This window comes from Ranitomeya imitator, chromosome 2 (assembly GCF_032444005.1).
Source record: "Ranitomeya imitator isolate aRanImi1 chromosome 2, aRanImi1.pri, whole genome shotgun sequence".
Lineage (NCBI taxonomy): Eukaryota > Metazoa > Chordata > Amphibia > Anura > Dendrobatidae > Ranitomeya > Ranitomeya imitator.
The window spans coordinates 297,271,355-297,290,811 of NC_091283.1; the positions used below are offsets into that span (position 1 = coordinate 297,271,355).

At 46.5% G+C, this 19,457-nt stretch overlaps 1 protein-coding gene across 2 annotated transcripts in view; it reads right to left on the reverse strand.

Annotated features, from left to right (window-relative positions):
• The window catches only part of LOC138663317 (oocyte zinc finger protein XlCOF22-like), a 29,925-nt gene extending 10,803 nt beyond the window's left edge, over nucleotides 1-19,122 (reverse strand). Inside the window, exon 1 of one of the 2 annotated variants that reach the window (XM_069749493.1) lies at nucleotides 19,081-19,122. The gene's annotated coding sequence lies outside the window, so the exon portion shown is untranslated. The remainder of the gene's footprint in view (nucleotides 1-19,080) is intronic. The other variant, XM_069749492.1, reaches the window with a different exon arrangement.
• Nucleotides 19,123-19,457: the final 335 nt, after the last annotated feature.

Below are 19,457 nucleotides of genomic sequence, written 5' to 3' on the forward strand. Positions count from 1 at the left end.
TACCTGTATAAGCAGGGTTCAGAGAAGGAATATCCATGTGGACATGCTGGATGGAACAGCTTTAATGCAAACGACCCACAAAGGAGTGATGGACAAATGATGCTGAGAATAATAGATTGAAGCTCAGCTATCTACATAATTAGCAACCAAAACATTGGAATACTAGAAGGACCCCTGCAATAATATGGGTAAACAGGGGTATGCCCAGAAAAATACCTCAAAACTATTGACAGTACCTTTGATATAGAAGTAATAGTGAAAATATTCTTGGGTGGATATACACACTCGCAACCGACGTGCAGAAAAGAGTGACCTAGCCCTAGGTGTAATTACTGTCTAGACACCTACCTAGGTGCGGAGGTTGGCACCCTAAGAAAATACGAGAATGGCGCCCCCACTCGTGCGATGGCTGACCCAATCTCCTGTTATAACCCTATGAAGCAGATAGTCAGAAACAGAGGGCCAGATGGCCTGTAATTCTGTATAGTATAAAATGCTGTGAATATAGGGTATATACAAGATCAAAAATGGTAAATATATATAAGCAGGAGAGGGTACAATCAATCTAAGTCACTCACACCACATGAGTTTGGGGTTTAGCAGATAGAGTAATCCCCAAATATACAGTAACATAAACCTATTGTAACGGGGTCTACCAAGCTCGAGTACCTTTTTCAGTACCACCCCGCGTTTCAGGAGGTCCACTTTTCTTTGGCTGGAGTCTGAATGAAGGACGCTGGCTGGAATTCCTTGATTACATGGGCGCATATAAAAGATCACTGCTTCTCCACGTATTTCCAGTCTGACAACACTTTATTCACAGGACACAAAATATATCACAGTTACAGAGGGGGGCCAATTGAAAAGCGGCAGGCCAGTCATACATTACAATAGCCGCAGGGGGCCGGAGCCTGCCGATATTTACTGTGGGAATTACAAAGGTGGGGGGAGGACAAAAGGGGAATATCTTGTCCCCTCTGCCTAGGGGCGCAGCCTGTGGGCTGATGCATCTCACATGGAACCTATTATACATACATATAAATGCACAACATAATATGGGTGCTGAGTGGTTCCGTAACACGTAACAACCTATATCAAACAAAATGTAAATTGGTACTGTCACACAGTGACCCTCATAAATATTCCAATGAATGCACAGTCATAGCCTGCATAATGAGGATACATAGATACTACCACACATGTAAAGGTATATGTATACGATGGTTTACCCCATTAAACATCAGAGTACTAGTAAATAAAGTTCCAAGATAAATCATACTCATCTGCTATTGTGTGCAACAAACATGCAGGCAGCTGGGCATCACGGTGACAGCAATCCTTAGATGAGGAAGGAAAGCTCTAAACAGGCTCTTGACGCGTTTCCCCTCAGAAGGTTCATCAGGAGAGATTGATACTGGCTTTATAATCAGAAGTCATGGCAAAAAAAACTGATTTTTTTTTACAACAGAGTATTTTTTACCACACTCTGCTCTTTTGTGTCTTTAAGTTTCTTGATGGTGTGAACAGGTTTCTACAGACTTGTTCAATGTGCAAGTAGCCCATGTGTTTCTGGTTCTACAATTGTTCTCTTGTTTCTACAAGACTGGGGAGTCCATCACTTCTTTGTGGGTCATTTACATTAAAGCTGCTCCATCCAGCATGTCCACATGGATATTACCTCTCTGAACCCTGCTTATACAGGTACTATACAGATGAATAGGTTTTAAATACATCAGATAGGGATTATATACATTAGATAGGACTGCTCTATATGGGTATACCTTGACGATTGGTGGAGCAGCTTAGTATACATTTTTTTGCAAAAAAACGTATCAACTAAATACCCTGTTTTTTTTTTATCTTTTGACTAGCACTTGCTTATTACTGTGATTTTTTTACAACAGAGTATTTTTGACCTCACTGTGCTCTTTTGTGTCTCTATGAAGCTAAAGTGACTAAACAGACTGTCACCTCCATAAAGCGGCACTTTTCCGTGTTTGTCAGAGCTGTCCGAGGATTATTAGAGGTGATAGTTTCCCCCAATTAGAAGGGACACCTGTGGATATTGGGGTCTTAACCTGCTGTTTTTTAATAAATAGTATCCCATACACAAGCTCCACACATTACACGTGTAAAGCAGCACTTGCACAGACATCCCCAGGGCTTTGAAAGGTAAAATAAAAATGACCCATTCGTCAAGATGGCATTCACCAGAGGCATATCTTTTCCTTGCCTCCTAGATGGATTCAGCCAGTGAGGAAGATCCCATATTCCTTTAGTCCTCCTCATCTAGTTAGGAAAGAACCCCAACAAGGCACACTATGACCCAGGCAACCCCTCCAACAATCGATCCTATAAAGATTGCATCTCCCGAAAATTATCAGCCCGTCATCACGATTTGATCAGCAGTTAAGGAATCCAGTTTGACACCACTGGCCTCACTGAAATTGAATTCTTTAAATTCTTTTTCAGTGAGGAAATAATAAATCTTATGTTGGCCCAGACAAACTTGTATGCCAATCTATTTTTCACCCAAAATCCCACGTCATCATATGCCAGATGGACCCAAGTAAATGCATCAGAGATGGTGACATTTTGAGGAATTGTGCTGCATATGGGAATAATCCAAAAACCACAGCTTCGGCGATACTGGATTACTGATATACTCTACAGTACCAATATTCTGTATGGCCATAACAAGTACACGATTTGAAGAGATCTAAAAATGATTGCATTATAGTGATAATGGCCAGTGGTTGAACACTTCAGCAGAAAATTTGCTGAGGCGTACAACCTCCAAAGGGACATCTCTATAGATGAATCTCTGGTTCATTTCAAAGGGAGGCATAAATTTCAACAATACCTGCCCAGTAAAAGTCCCAGGTATGGAATTAAACTGTATGAGCGTACCATATGATAAACACAGGTTTAGGGTCTACAAGGGAAAAGACACCCAGATTACCCCCCTGAATGCCACCCTGTCCTGGGGGTGAGTAGGAAAATTGATGCACCCACTGCTGGATTAGGATTATCACCTCTACATTGATAACTTTCACACCAGCATCCCCCTCTTCAAGACCCTTTCTGCGAGAGGTAAAGTTGCCTGCAGCGCCATGCAAAAAAAGAGAGGCCTGCCTAAGCCACTAATTGGGAAAACGCAGAGAAAAGGCAAAAGCCGAGCCCAGTGCATCGACAACATGCTGGTAGTCAATTAAAAGGATAAAAGGGATGTCCTTATCTTCACCACTATACACTGTGACAACAGCTCCCTTGTCACTGTTCGTGGTACCACAATCCAAGTCCCAAAGCCAGACTGTAACTTGGATTACAATCGGTACATGGGTGGTTCAAAACTCTCAGATCAGGTCCCCAAACCCTACAGTGCCATGAGAAAAGCCAAAGTATGGTACAAAAAATTGGCTGTGCACATTGCATAGATGTCGTGATGCAGCCGGACCGTCACAGTAACGCCAGTAGCCAACGTGGCTACGGCATTACCGTGTATGGCAGGTAATCCCGGTGCGTTTATTGGCTGGGAACTCGAGTATGGCGCTCCATCACCTGCGATACTCCAGTAACAAGCTTGTCCGAGCTCCCCGATGCCTGATTGAGCCACTCTCCACTACTCTCTCATCACTAGTATCTACATTTTTGCGCTGGAATTAGGAGAGAAATAATCACATTTTGTGAGAACTTCTTTGGGCTTCTGTCCTCTCATCCTGCAGTTGTTTGAATGGATCTAATGTGGGTTTGGGAACCAGTTAAGCCGCATCCTGTCCACAGCTGTTATGCAGTAGTGTAGCTACCGGGGGGCAGAGGGGGTGGTCGCCCCGGGCCCCGTGCTCTGAGGGGGCCCACCCGAAGCTACGCTACTGTAACTGTATTGGCTTGCACAGCGTGCCCATACAGTTACATTCTGCGGCAGTACAGGGACAATCGATCTCCCAGCTCTGCCGCCCGGCCGCTATGGGGCCCTTGAGCAGGCGGGCGTCCTGGTGCCAGCAGTGGGCCCCCCATGCCCGTCATCGCAAGTTCAACTGTACTGGCTAGATTCCGAAAGAGCTAACCAGATTGATGAGAGAAGGAGCGTTATGCTCCCTCTCCCATTATCCCCCTCTCAGCGTCTGATATCACTAACGCCGACACTGACAGGGGGTGACGATGACATCATTACCTAGAGCAGCTGCTCAGAGCAGCAGAGGAAGAAAGGGGAGTATTGGTTTAATTTTTTTAATGGGGCTGAATTATGCTATAAAGGCTGCCTATGGGGGTGCATTATATTAAGGGCTGCATTATACTATAGAGGCCGCCTATGGGGTTGCATTATATTAAGGGCTGCATTATACTATAGAGGCTGCCTGTGGGGGTTGTGGTGTTGGGCCTACTGTTTGTGTTGGGGAACACTTGCTTGGCAGCGGATTAATGTAGTCAGGCACAGTTCTTTCACACAAAACAGTCCATATGGTTTATTGAAACGTGATAAACCGCTCCGTAAGCCAGGTTGCATATCACCGGCTTACACATAGTCCATTACTTCATCACGTATGGCTTTACAAAGCATTCACTAGTCAAGCCTGTTTCTCTCCAGTCACTGGGTGACCGCGCAGTTCAGTAACTGACCTTTTTTCAGTGCACATAGTTCTTTCCCCATACCTGGGGTTACCTCTCAGGAGTTCTGCTCCACAAGCAGACTCCTTGTCAGTCCTGGCTTCGCAAACATAGAAGCCATCCCAGACTCTACAGGTACATGGTCTCACCAGGTGCTTCCAGGAAGTCTCCACTCACAGGCGCTTCCAACACTGACCATCACAGTCTCTCCACGTCCTCTTCAGGAAGTCTCCACTCGCCGATGCTTCCAACACAGACCTGACCTCTTTCAGGACCTACAACTCCTTCAACAATAATGCCAGTCCCTAATTCACCATCATAATTGTGCCTCCAAACGCATCCTGAAGCGCCCACACAGCGCCCATTAGCTGTAACAGGGGTCACTGTGTCACAGGGTGCATTATTTTAAAGGTTGCATTATACTATACAGGCTGCCTATGGGGGTGCATTATATTAAGGGCTGCATTATACTATAGAGGCTGCCTATGGTTTGCCTTATATTAGAGGCTGAATTATGCTATAAAGGCTGCCTATGGGGGTGCATTATATTAGGGGCAGAATTATGCTATGAAGCCTGCCTATGGGGGTGCATTATATTAGGGGCTGCATTATGCTATAGAGTCTACCTATGGGGGTGCATTATATTAGGGGCTGAATTATGCTAGAGGCTGCCTATGGGGGTGCATTATATTAGGGGCTCAATTATACCATAGAGGCTGCCTATGGGGGTGCATTATATTAGGGGCTGCTTTATGCTATAGAGGCTGCCTATGGTTTGCATTATATTAGAGGCTGAATTATGCTATGAAGCCTGCCTATGGGGGTGCATTATATTAGGGGCTGCATAATGCTATAGAGTCTACCTATGGGGGTGCATTATATTAGGGGCTGAATTATGCTAGAGGCTGCCTATGGGGGTGCATTATATTAGGGGCTCAATTATACTATAGAGGCTGCCTATGGGGGTGCATTATATTAGGGGCTGCATTATGCTAGAGGCTGACTATAGGGGTGCATTATATTAAAGGTTGCATTATGTTATAGAGGCTGCCTATGGGAGTGCATTATATTAAGGGCTGCATTATACTATAGAGGCTGCCTATGGGAGTGCATTATATTAAGGGCTGCATTATACTATAGATGCTGCCTATGGGGGTGCATTATATTAGGGGCTGAATTATACTATAGAGGCTGCCTATGGGGGCTGCATTATACTACAGAGGCTGCCTATGGGGGTGCTTTATATTAAAAGCTGCATTATGCTATAGAGGCTGCCTATGGGGTGCTGTATATTAGGGGCTTAATTATGCTATAGAGGCTGCCTATGGGGGTGCATTAGGGCTGCATTATGCTATAGAGGCTGCCTATGGGGGTGCATTATATTAGGGGGTGCATTATGCTATAAAGGCTGCCTATTGGGGTGCATTATAATAGGGGCTGCAATATGTTATAGAGGCTCACCGAAAAAACAACCTTCACACCAGGGCCATGAGATTAAAAAATATATATAACTTTTATTAAACACAATATACATTAAAATTAGATAGTGGCGGGTGAAATACCCAGGGCACAAGACAGAAGGTGGGCAACCCAGAGCAAAAGTTCCATAAATAACAGTACTTGTAAGAGCAATATGAACCGGCAAGTGCCAATGTGCAATTAATCATGTACAGACATACAAATAGTAAGAGGTCAAAATAGCGTATATAATTACCGAATGGAGCGCTCCTGGGGACCCACCACACCCGACGCGCGTTTCGCACCGAAATGCTACGTCTGGGGGACTGTTGTGAGTTCCGCTCTTGGGCTCCCTCCGGTGGTTGTAAGTAGTATTTTTGTGGGTTCTGCTCTTGGGCTCCCTCCTGTGGTTTTGAGTGGTATGGCTGCTTCTTGGATTTAGCTTCTGCAGCTGTTTTCACTGATCGTCTTTCGGGCTCGGCTATATTAGTCTGGCCTTAGCCCTCATTCAATGCCAGTTGTCAATTGTTCCAGCCTGGAGTCTTTGCTCTTTGGATTTTCCTGACACTCTGACCAGTTCTGCAAAGCTAAGTCCTTGCTTGTCCTTTGCAGTTCACTTATTGTGGACTTTGTTTTTCAGTACTGTCTTTGTTTTTGCTCTTTTGTCCAGCTTATCAGTATGGATCTATTCAGCTAAGCTGGAAGCTCTGGGCAGCAGAGTTTGCCCTCCACACCTTTAGTTAGGTGTGGAGTTTTTTGCATTTCTCTGCGGTGGACTTTTTCTAGGTTTTATTACTGACCGCACAGTGCTCTTTCCTGTACTATTCCTATCTAGCTAGAAGTGGCCTCCTGTGCTAAATCTTGTTTCATACTACGTATGTCGTTTCCTTCTCCTCTCACAGTCATATGTGGGGGTCTATCTATCCTTTGGGGATTTTCTCTGAGGCAAGATAGTTTTCCTGCTTCTATCTTTAGGGGTAGTTAGCTCTTAGGCTGTGACGAGGTGCCTAGGGAGTGTTAGGAGCATCCCACGGCTATTTCTAGTGTTGTGTTGAGCTTAGGGACTGCGGTCAGTATAGTTCCCACTTGCTCAGAGCTAGTCACATGTCGCTCCTTAATCACCAGACCATAACAGTACAACTGGCCAAAAATGAGCTGAATGCATCTCAAAAGAAGGAAAAGAAAAGGAGTTCTGAGCCATTTTTTTTTTCTTTGGTTTGTTTTGTCTTTTTTTCTTCCTCCTAATCTCTGGGTGATTCTGGATTTGGATGCAGGCATGGATGTTCAGGGGTTATTTTCTCATGTGGATCAGCTTGCTGCAAGAGTACAGAGTATTCAAGATTATGTTGTTCAGACTCCGGCCTTAGAGCCTAGAATTTCTACTCCAGATTTGTTTTACAGGGATAGATCTAAGTTTTTGAACTTTAAAAATAACTGCAAATTGTTTTTTGCTCTGAAACCCCGTTCCTCTGGTGATCCCATTCAGCAAGTAAAGATAGTTATTTCTCTGCTGCGTGGCGACCCTCAGGACTGGGCATTCTCTCTTGAGTCAGGGGATCCGGCATTGCTTAATGTAGATGCATTTTTTCAATCGCTCGGATTATTGTATGACGAACCTAACTCTGTAGAGCATGCTGAGAAAACACTGTTGGCCCTGTGTCAGGGCCAGGAAGCGGCAGAATTATACTGCCAGAAATTTAGAAAATGGTCTGTGCTCACTAGATGGAATGAGGACGCTCTGGCAGCCATTTTCAGAAAGGGTCTTTCTGAAGCCCTTAAAGATGTTATGGTGGGGTTTCCCACGCCTGTTGGTTTGAGCGAATCTATGTCTCTGGCCATTCAGATTGATCGGCGCCTGCGCGAACGCAAAGTGGTGCACCATATGGCAGTGTCCTCTGAGCAGAGTCCTGAGTCCATGCAATGTGATAGGATTTTGACTAGAGCGGAACAGAGGGGATACAGACGTCAGAATGGGCTGTGTTTTTACTGTGGTGATTCTGCTCATGCTATTTCTGATTGCTCTAAGCGTTATTAAGAGGGTCGCTAGATCTGTTACCATTAGTACTGTGCAGCCTAAGTTTCTCCTGTCTGTGACCCTGATTTGCTCATTGTCATCTTTTTCTGTCATGACATTTGTGGATTCAGGCGCTGCTCTGAACTTAATGGACTTAGAATTCGCTAGGTGCTGTGGTTTTTCTTTGCAGCCTTTGCAGAGTCCCATACCCTTGAGGGGTATTGATGCTACACCATTGGCCAAGAATAAACCTCAGTATTGGACTCAGCTGACTATGTGCATGGCTCCTGCACATCAGGAAGATTGCCGTTTTCTTGTGTTGCATAATTTACATGATGTTGTTGTACTGGGTTTTCCATGGTTACAAGTACACAATCCAGTGCTGGATTGGAAATCAATGTCTGTGACTAGTTGGGGGTGTCAAGGGGTACATAGTGACGTTCCTTTAATGTCAATTTCCTCTTCCCCCTCTTCTGATGTTCCTGAATTTTTGTCAGATTTCCAGGATGTATTCGATGAGCCCAAGTCCAGTTCCCTTCCTCCACATAGGGACTGTGATTGTGCTATTGACTTGATTCCTGGCTGTAAGTTTCCTAAGGGCCGACTTTTCAATCTGTCTGTGCCAGAGCATGCCGCCATGTGGAGCTATGTTAAGGAGTCTTTAGAGAAGGGGCATATTCGGCCGTCTTCGTCACCATTGGGAGCGGGATTTTTTTTTGTTGCCAAGAAGGATGGCTCCTTAAGACCCTGTATTGATTATCGCCTTCTTAATAAGATCACGGTCAAATTCCAATACCCTTTACCTTTGCTCTCTGATTTGTTTGCTAGGATTAAGGGGGCTAGTTGGTTTACCAAGATTGACCTTCGAGGGGCATATAATCTTGTTCGTATTAAACAGGTTGACGAATGGAAAACTGCATTTAATATGCCCGAAGGCCATTTTGAATACCTGGTGATGCCTTTCGGGCTTTCTAATGCTCCTTCTGTATTTCAGTCCTTTATGCATGATATTTTCTGCAATTATCTTGACAAATTCTTGATTGTGTATTTGGATGATATTTTGATTTTTTCCAATGATTGGGAGTCTCATGTGAAGCAGGTCAGGATGGTATTCCAGATCCTTCGTGATAATGCTCTATTTGTGAAGGGGTCTAAGTGCCTATTTGGAGTTCAGAAGGTCTCTTTTTTGGGGTTTATTTTTTCTCCTTCGTCTATAGAAATGGATCCTGTTAAGGTCCAAGCCATTCATGACTGGATTCAACCCACATCTGTGAAGAGACTTCAGAAATTTTTGGGCTTTGCTAATTTTTATCGCCGTTTCATTGCCAACTTCTCTAGTATGGTTAAACCCCTGACCGCTTTGACGAAGAAAGGCGCTGATGTGACTAATTGGTCCTCTGAGGCTGTTGAGGCCTTTTGGGAACTTAAACGCCGATTTACTTCTGCCCCTGTCTTGCGTCAGCTGGATGTTTCTCTTCTGTTTCAGGTTGAGGTTGACGCTTCGGAGATTGGGGCGGGGCCGTTTTGTCACAGAGGAATTCTGATGGTTCCTTGATGAAGCCATGTGCCTTCTTTTCCCGAAAGTTTTCGCCTGCGGAACGCAATTATGATGTCGGCAATCGGGAGTTGTTGGCTATGAAGTGGGCATTTGAGGAGTGGTGACATTGGCTTGAGGGAGCCAAGCACCGCATTGTGGTCTTGACCGATCATAAGAATCTGATTTACCTTGAGTCGGCCAAGCGGCTGAACCCTAGACAGGCTCGGTGGTCCCTGTTTTTCTCCCGTTTTGATTTTGTGGTCTCATATCTTCCGGGATCTAAGAATGTTAAGGCGGATGCCCTCTCTAGGAGTTTTTTGCCTGATTCCCCTGGAGTCCTTGAGCCGGTTGGTATTCTTAGGGAAGGGGTGATTCCATCTGCCATCTCCCCTGATTTGCGGCGGGCGCTTCAGGAATTTCAGGCTGATAAGCCTGATCGCTGTCCTGTAGGGAAGCTGTTTGTTCCTGATAGATGGGACAAGTAAGGTAACTTCTGAGGTCCATTGTTCTGTGTTGGCCGGTCATCCTGGGATTTTTGGTACCAAAGATTTGGTTGCTAGGTCCTTTTGGTGGCCTTCCTTGTCGCGGGATGTGCGTTCTTTTGTGCAGTCCTATGGGACCTGTGCCCGGGCTAAGCCTTCCTGTTCCTGTGCTAGTGGGTTGCTTTTGCCTTTGCCCATTCCGGAGAGGCCTTGGACGCATATTCCATGGATTTTATTTCGGATCTTCCTGTGTCCCAGAGGATGTCTGTTATTTGGGTGGTTTGTGTTCTCTAAAATGGTCCATTTGGTACCTTTGCCTAAATTGCCTTCCTCCTCTGATTTGGTTCCATTGTTTTTTCAACATATGGTTCGTTTGCATGGCATTCCGGAGAATATTGTGTCTGATAGAGGTTCCCAGTTTGTTTCCAGGTTTTGGCGGGCCTTTTGTGCTAGGATGGGTATTGATTTGTCTTTTTCTTCGGCGTTCCATCCTCAGACAAATGGCCAAACTGAGCGAACTAATCAAACCTATTGAGATGCTTTGTGTCTGCTGATCAGGATGATTGGGTGACTTTTTTGCCGTTGGCCGAGTTTGCCCTTAATAATCGGGCCAGTTCGGCTACTTTGGTTTCGCCTTTCTTTTGTAATTTTGGTTTCCATCCTCGTTTTTCTTCATGGCAGGTTGAGCCTTCTGATTGTCCTGGTGTGGATTCTGTGGTGGACAGGTTGCAGCGGATTTGGGCTCATGTGGTGGACAATTTGACGTTATGTTTTCCATAGATCTTTGTTGCGGAGATCCTCGTGCCCCGGTGTTGGTTGAGGGGGAGTTGGAATATGTGGTTGAGAAAATTTTGGATTCTCGTTTTTCAAGGCGGAAGCTTCAGTATCTTGTCAAGTGGAAGGGTTATGGCCAGGAGGATAATTCTTGGGCTGTTGCCTCCGATGTTCATGCCGCCGATTTGGTTTGTGCTTTTCATTTGGCTCGTCCTGATCAGCCTGGGGGCTCTGGTGAGGGTTCGGTTACCCCTCCTCAAGGGGGGGTACTGTTGTGAGTTCCGCTCTTGGGCTCCCTCCTGTGGTTTTGAGTGGTATGGCTGCTTCTTGGATTTAGCTTCTGCAGCTGTTTTCACTGATCGTCTTTCGGGCTCGGCTATATTAGTCTGGCCTTAGCCCTCATTCAATGCCAGTTGTCAATTGTTCCAGCCTGGAGTCTTTGCTCTTTGGATTTTCCTGACACTCTGACCAGTTCTGCAAAGCTAAGTCCTTGCTTGTCCTTTGCAGTTCACTTATTGTGGACTTTGTTGTTCAGTACTGTCTTTGTTTTTGCTCTTTTGTCCAGCTTATCAGTATGGATCTATTCAGCTAAGCTGGAAGCTCTGGGCAGCAGAGTTTGCCCTCCACACCTTTAGTTAGGTGTGGAGTTTTTTGCATTTCTCTGCGGTGGACTTTTTCTAAGTTTTATTACTGACCGCACAGTGCTCTTTCCTGTACTATTCCTATCTAGCTAGAAATGGCCTCCTGTGCTAAATCTTGTTTCATACTACGTATGTAGTTTCCTTCTCCTCTCACAGTCATTATATGTGGGGGGCTATCTATCCTTTGGGGATTTTCTCTGAGGCAAGATAGTTTTCCTGCTTCTATCTTTAGGGGTAGTTAGCTCTTAGGCTGTGACGAGGTGCCTAGGGAGTGTTAGGAGCATCCCACGGCTATTTCTAGTGTTGTGTTGAGCTTAGGGACTGCGGTCAGTATAGTTCCCACTTGCTCAGAACTAGTCACATGTCGCTCCTTAATCACCAGACCATAACAGGGGACCCCCAGACGAAGCATTTCGGTGCGAAACGAGCGTCGGGTGTGGTGGGTCCCCAGGAGCGCTCCATTCGGTAATTATATACGCTATTTTGACCTCTCACTATTTGTATGTCTGTACATGATTAATTGCACATTGGCACTTGCCGGTTAATATTGCTCTTACAAGTACTGTTATTTATGGAACTTTTGGTCTGGGTTGCCCACCTTCTGTCTTGTGCCCTGGGTATTTCACCCGCCACTATCTAATTTTAATGTATATTGTGTTTAATAAAAGTTATATATATTTTTTAATCTCATGGCCTTGGTGTGAAGGTTGTTTTTTCGGTGTGCCATACGTTTCCTTCATGGCTTTATATTAGGGATATCTATAGGTGTCGGTCATGTTATAGAGGCTGCCTATGGGGGTGCATTATACTTGGGGCTGCAATATACTATAGAGGCGGGCTATGGGGTGCATTATATTAAAGGGAATCTGTTACCAGGTTTGGCCAATGAGATACGGCCGTCACCTTTCTGGGCTTATCTACAGCATTCTATAATGCTGTATATCTGCCCCCAACCCGTCCGGTAAGAGAAGAAAAATAACTTTTATTATACTCACCTGCGGGGCGGTCTGGTCCGAGGGGTGTCACTCTTCTTGGTCCAGCGTCTCCCATCTTCTTATGATCACTGTCCTCCTGCTTGCTTCATGTGGATGATGCGTCATTGCATCATCCACACAGGCTCCTCGGCATCACGCTCCTGTGCAGGTGTACTTATCTGCCCTGTTGAGGGCACAGCAAAGTACTGCAGTGCGCAGATGCCGGGGCTCTTTGACCTGCGACATCCCTCGGACTGGACTGCCATACAGGTGATTATATTAAAAGGTTTTTTTCTTCTCTTACAGGTCGGCTTGGGGGCAGATATACAGCATTATAGATTTCTGTATATTATTATAATTATTTATTGTTATAGCGCCATTTATTCCATGGCGCTTTACATGTGAGGAGGGGTATACATAATGAAAACAAGTACAATAATCTTAAACAATACAATTCATAACTGGTACAGGAGGAGAGAGGACCCTGCCCGCGAAGGCTCACAATCTACAAGGGATGGGTGAGAATACAGTAGGTGAGGGTAGAGATGGTCATGCAACGGTTTGGTCGATCGGTGGTAACTGCAGGTTGTAGGCTTGTCTGAAGAGGTGGGTCTTCAGGTTCTTTTTGAAGGTTTCGATGGTAGGCGAGAGTCTGATGTGTTATGGTAGAGGGTTCCAGAGTAGGGGTGACACGCGAGAGAAATCTTGTATACGAATGTGGGAAGAGGAGATAAGAGGGGAGTAGAGTAGGAGATCTTGTGAGGATCGGAGGTTGCGGGTAGGTAAGTACCGGGAGACGAGGTCGCAGATGTATGGAAGAGACAGGTTGTGGATGGCTTTGTACGTCATGGTTAGGGTTTTGTAGTGGAGTCTCTGGGCAATGGGAAGCCAGTGAAGGGATTGACAGAGGGGAGAGGCCGGGGAATAGCGGGGGGACAGGTGGATTAGTCGGGCAGCAGAGTTTAGAATAGATTGGAGGGGTGCGAGAGTGTTAGAGGTGAGGCCACAGAGCAGGAGGTTGCAGTAGTCAAGGCGAGAGATGATGAGGGCATGGACTAGGGTTTTTGCAGATTCATGGTTGAGGAATGAACGGATTCGTGAAATATTTTTGAGTTGAAGTCGGCAGGAAGTGGAAAGGGCTTGGATATGTGGTTTGAAGGAGAGATCAGCGTCAAGGATTAACCCGAGGCAGCGAGCTTGTGGGACTGGGGAGAGTGGGCAGCCATTTACTGTAATGGATAGGTTCGTTGGGGGGGTCGCGTGAGATGGGGGAAAGATGATGAATTCTGTTTTGTCCATGTTAAGTTTCAGAAATCTAGCGGAGAAGAAGGATGAAATAGTGGACAGACATTGAGGGATTCTGGTTAGAAGGGAGGTGATATCTGGTCCAGAGATGTAGATCTGTGTGTCATCAGCATAGAGGTGATACTGAAAGCCATGAGATTCTATGAGCTGTCCCAGGCCAAAGGTGTAAATGGAGAAGAGCAAGGGCCCAAGGGCTGAACCTTGTGGGACTCCGACAGATAGAGGGCGAGGTGAGGAGGTGGTGTGTGAGTGGGAGACGCTGAATGTCCGGTCTGTTAGGTATGATGAGATCCAGGATAGGGCCAAGTCTGCGATGCCAAGGGATGAGAGGGTTTGTAATAATAGGGAATGGTCCACTGTGTCAAAGGCAGCCGACAGGTCAAGGAGGAGGAGGACAGAGTAGTGTCGCTTGCTCTTGGCGGTTAAGAGGTCATTGGTGACCTTAGTAAGGGCAGTTTCGGTGGAATGGTGTGACCGGAAGCCAGATTGTAGGCGGTCAAAGAGGGAGCAAGAAGAGAGATGGGAGGACAGTTCAAGGTAGACGTGTTGTTCCAGTAGTTTGGAGGCATAGGGGAGAAGTGATATAGGGCGATAGCTAGATACAGAGGATGGGTCAAGAGAGGGCTTTTTGAGGATAGGTGTGATGGAAGCATGTTTAAAGCTTGAGGGGGAAAACACCAGTTGTTAGTGATAGGTTGAAGAGATGGGTTAGGGTTGGGATGAAGATTGTGGTGAGGTTTGGGATGAGGTGGGATGGGAGTGGGTCAAGTGCACAGGTGGTGAGATGTGATCTTGAGAGTAGAGTGGAGAGTTGATCTTCTGTAATGGTGGAGAAGTTGGTTTTGGAGGTGGAGGGCTGGGAAATCGGGAGGAAGAGCTCTGGGGGTTGTTGACCAAAACTGTCTCTAATGCTATCAATCTTCTGCTTGAAAAATGAGGCAAAGTCTTCAGCAGAGATAAGTGGGGAGGGAGGCGGTGCTGGGGGACGGAGGAGAGAATTGAAGGTGTTGAATAACTGTTTAGGGTTGTGAGAGAGAGAGGATATGAGAGATGAGAAGTAGGTTTGTTTAGCTGTGGCGAGTGTGGTCTTGAAAGTAGTGAGGGAATGTTTGAATGCGATGAAGTGCTCGTTAGAGTGGGATCTTTTCCATCTGCGCTCAGCAGCCCTGGAAGCTCGCCTCAGTTCTTTGGTCAGGCTGGTGTGCCAGGGCTGTCTGTTGATTTTGCGAGCTTTGGTATGTGCAAGTGGGGCAGCAGATTCCAAAGCTACAGCTATTGTGGTGTTATATAGAGCGGCAGCGTCATCCGCATTGTGTATAAAACTTATGCCTGTGAGGGGGAGGAGGGATTCAGAGAATGAATGTAGGTCAAGATGCTTAATATTTCTGCGAGGGTGTGAAAGTTTGTGGGGTGGGGATTGTAGACATGGAGTGGAGAGAGATGAGAATGTGAGAAAGTTGTGGTCAGAGAGTGGAAGAGGTGAGTTAGAGAGGTTAGATAGAGAGCAGAGGCGGGTGAAGATGAGGTCCAGTGTGTGACCATCTTTGTGAGTGGCTGCAGAAGACCATTGAGTGAGGCCGAAGGAGGAAGTGAGAGATAGAAGTTTAGTGGCAGCTGAGAGGGAAGTGTCAATGGGTATGTTGAAGTCGCCCATGATGATAGTGGGGATGTCCGCAGAAAGGAAATGAAGTAGCCAGGTGGTGAAGTGGTCAAAGAAGATGGTGGCTGGCCCTGGGGGGCGGTAAATGACAGCCAGTTGGAGGTTGGTGGGGGAATAGATGCGCATAGAGTGCACCTCAAAGGAAGGGAGGGTAACAGAGGGTGGCAGTGGGATTGGGGTGAAGGAGCAGTTATCTGACAGGAGAAAACCAACTCCTCCGCCATGTTTGCTGCTGGGGCGGGGTGTGTGGGAAAGGTGGAAGCCACCGTAAGAGAGTGCAGCAGGGGAGACTGAGCCAGAAGGGGTGAGCCAGGTTTCGGTGATGGCGAGGAAGGAAAGTTTGGTAGTAACAAAGAGATCATGGATGTAGGAGAGCTTGTTGCAAACAGAGCGAGAGTTCCACAGAGCTCCTGTTGGTGGGACTGGGGAGGCGAGGGCTGGGCAAATGGGTATAAGGTTAGAGAGGTTACGGAAGATTGTGCTAGATCGTGGATGGGAGGTAGAAATGATTGTGGGAATATGGTGAGGAGGACCAGGATTTGGAGAGATATCACCAGCAGTAAGAAGAAGCAGAGAAAGTGTTAGCAGGTGGGAGCAGGAGAGTGTGTGAGGGGGCTGTCTGTGCTTGGAGACAGAGGATTGTATGTTAAGGAACAGTTCTGAGGAGGAGGTGAGGTGGATGGGGAGGATTGAAGAAGAGATGAACAGTTCCTTACTTGGTGTAGGGATCAGGGGAGTTAGCAGAAAGTGAAGGATTATAGGGGTGAAAGTGAGAACAAACACAGACATTGTTTACAGTGACTGGCCAGTTACCTACAGTTCCCTTCAGGTTCAATTCAGGTTTTAATTCTACTGTAATTCACACTTCTAAGGGATCACACTGCAGACTGAAGTCCATGCAGACTTATACTATGCAATATATGGCAAACTAAGTGCGTTCAGGTGTGAAGCATAGGGGAGTGATCTCTGCTCATCTTGGTCAGAGAATTAAGAGTGAACCAGATGCATACAATCAGGCCTGAGTAAACAAGGTCATAAATATCACAGGGTAAGCTGGGGTTAGCTGAAAAGCATACCATGAGAATGCTAGGAGCAGAGGAAAGTCTGTGTGGAAAGCTGGGTGATGTAATTATGTGCACTTCATAGACAGAAAGCAGGGGAGCAGGCCCTGAAAGGTGATGGCCATAACTTATATAGGCCAAAACTGGTGACAGGTTCCCTTTAAGGGCTGCATTATACTATAGAGTCTGCCTATGGGGAGTATATTATACTATATATAATCTGCCTATGGAAAGTGTGTTATACTGTATAGAGTCTTCCTAATGGGGAGCTGCATTATACAATAGAGTCTGCCTATGGGGAGTGCATTATAGTATATGGAGGCCTATGGGGAGTACATTATACTGTATTGAGGATTGTCTGGTGCATTATACTATATGGAGGCTATCTAGATTGCCATCATACAGTGTGGAGATTACACTGTTGGAGCTATCAAACCATTTGGGGGCTTCTAAGGAGTCAGTATATATACAGTGAGGTGGCATTATACTGTGTATAAGAGCATCATACTGTGTATAGGGGAGCTGTACAGGGGGAAGACTAGGAACATTATAAAATGTAAAGTGGACACTTATTGTTATAGAGGAACTCAGGTTACTGTGACTGTCAAAGGGGCACACAGGGGGAATGATTACATTCTAGGGGGCAAAATATGGGCACTGTTTTCTAGGGCACTTGCGCCTGACATTACTATATTCTAGAGGGGTGCTTTAGAATTTAGAGGGCACAGAGAACCACACAGCAGCTGCAGTAATAGAGACACATATGGCAGCAGCGGCTCAGTATTGGGGTATCAGGGGCAGTAATAGGGACACATACGGCAGCAGATGCTCAGTATTGGGATATAAGGTGTAGTAGTAAGGACACATACTGCAGCAGTGGCTCAGTATTGGGGTATCAGGTGCAGTAATAGGGACACATACGGCAGCAGTGACTCAGTATTGGGGTATCAGGTGCAGTAATAGGGACACATACGGCAGCAGTGGCTCAGTATTGGGGTATCAGGTGCAGTAATAGGGACACATACAGTAGCAGCGGCTCAGTGTTGGGGTATCAGGTGCAGTAATAGGGACACATACGGCAGCAGAGGCTCAGTATTGGGGTATCAGGTGCAGTAATAGGGACACATACGGCAGCAGAGGCTCAGTATTGGGGTATCAGGTGCAGTAATAGGGACACATACAGTAGCAGCGGCTCAGTGTTGGGGTATCAGGGGCAGTAATAAGGACACATACGGCAGCAGCGGCTCAGTATTGGGGTATCAGGGGCAGTAATAGGGACACATACGGCAGCAGATGCTCAGTATTGGGATATAAGGTGTAGTAGTAAGGACACATACTGCAGCAGTGGCTCAGTATTGGGGTATCAGGTGCAGTAATAGGGACACATACGGCAGCAGTGGCTCAGTATTGGGGTATCAGGTGCAGTAATAGGGACACATACGGCAGCAGCGGTTCAGTATTGGGGTATCGGGGGCAGTAATAGGGACACATACGGCAGCAGATGCTCAGTATTGGGATATAAGGTGTAGTAGTAAGGACACATACTGCAGCAGTGGCTCAGTATTGGGGTATCAGGTGCAGTAATAGGGACACATACGGCAGCAGTGGCTCAGTATTGGGGTATCAGGTGCAGTAATAGGGACACATACGGCAGCAGTGGCTCAGTATTGGGGTATCAGGTGCAGTAATAGGGACACATACGGCAGCAGTGGCTCAGTATTGGGGTATCAGGTGCAGTAATAGGGACACATACGGCAGCAGAGGCTCAGTATTGGGGTATCAGGTGCAGTAATAGGGACACATACGGCAGCAGAGGCTCAGTATTGGGGTATCAGGTGCAGTAATAGGGACACATACGGCAGCAGTGGCTCAGTATTGGGGTATCAGGTGCAGTAATAGGGACACATACGGCAGCAGAGGCTCAGTATTGGGGTATCAGGTGTAGTAATAGGGACACATACAGTAGCAGCGGCTCAGTGTTGGGGTATCAGGGGCAGTAATAAGGACACATACGGCAGCAGCGGCTCAGTATTGGGGTATCAGCAGGATGAGGAGTTTGTGCAGGTTGGGAGATAGATGGTGATGGGGCTGGACTATGAGAAGTGAAATGTGTCTTTGTTGTATTCTCTGCGGACGAGTCCTGGCTGGAAGAAGTTGTCATGTCGGTCTGGGCCAGAAGGAAAAGACCGGAAATTCCATCAGAAAGGACGTCAGTGGTAAGTCACCATCTATAACTGTGCTGTGATCTCTTATATGTTCTGTAGGGCTGGTATCTACCACTGACCATATGGCGGTAATATCCATGTTGGTCGTTATATAGAGATAATATTCAGTAACAGCGCGGTCATCTGCTGAGGTTCTCCTCCACTATTAGGCCGCGTCACCGAGTTGTAATGAAAGTAACCTAGTTAGGGGCCACTCAGAAGCTTCGCCCCCCTGAGCCAAAACCCTAGCTACGCCCCTGCATTACATCACTGTTCACACCACACAGAGACCCCAAAAGAGCCTCAGTGCTGAAGGGGTTAATGTCCCCCACACCCAGTAATGGGGAATCTCCAGCACCTACCTCCACCCGCAGAGCCGCACTCCACATATATGGCTTATCTGTGCGCACAGGACCTGTGATGAGGTCACAGGAGGGGAGGGGTCAGGGGTCACATGATCAGGGGCCTCAGTGTATGCAGGACTCTGCTGTGCTGACAAGTATTCAGCTCGTCTGCTGGTGCTGCTCCTTTAAGAACAGGTAATGTTGCTAAAAGTAGAATAGTTCCCCCCATTAAGTGATTGGATCCCCCCAGATCTTTGATAGATCTTAGTGATATTACAGACGGGAGATTCCAAGAGCGATAGATTCAGGGGTAATCCTAGTGCTGACTGAGCCGTGCGCCTCCATCTAAGGCCGGCCTCACACTCAGCGTATGAAAATATGGTCCATTATTTACG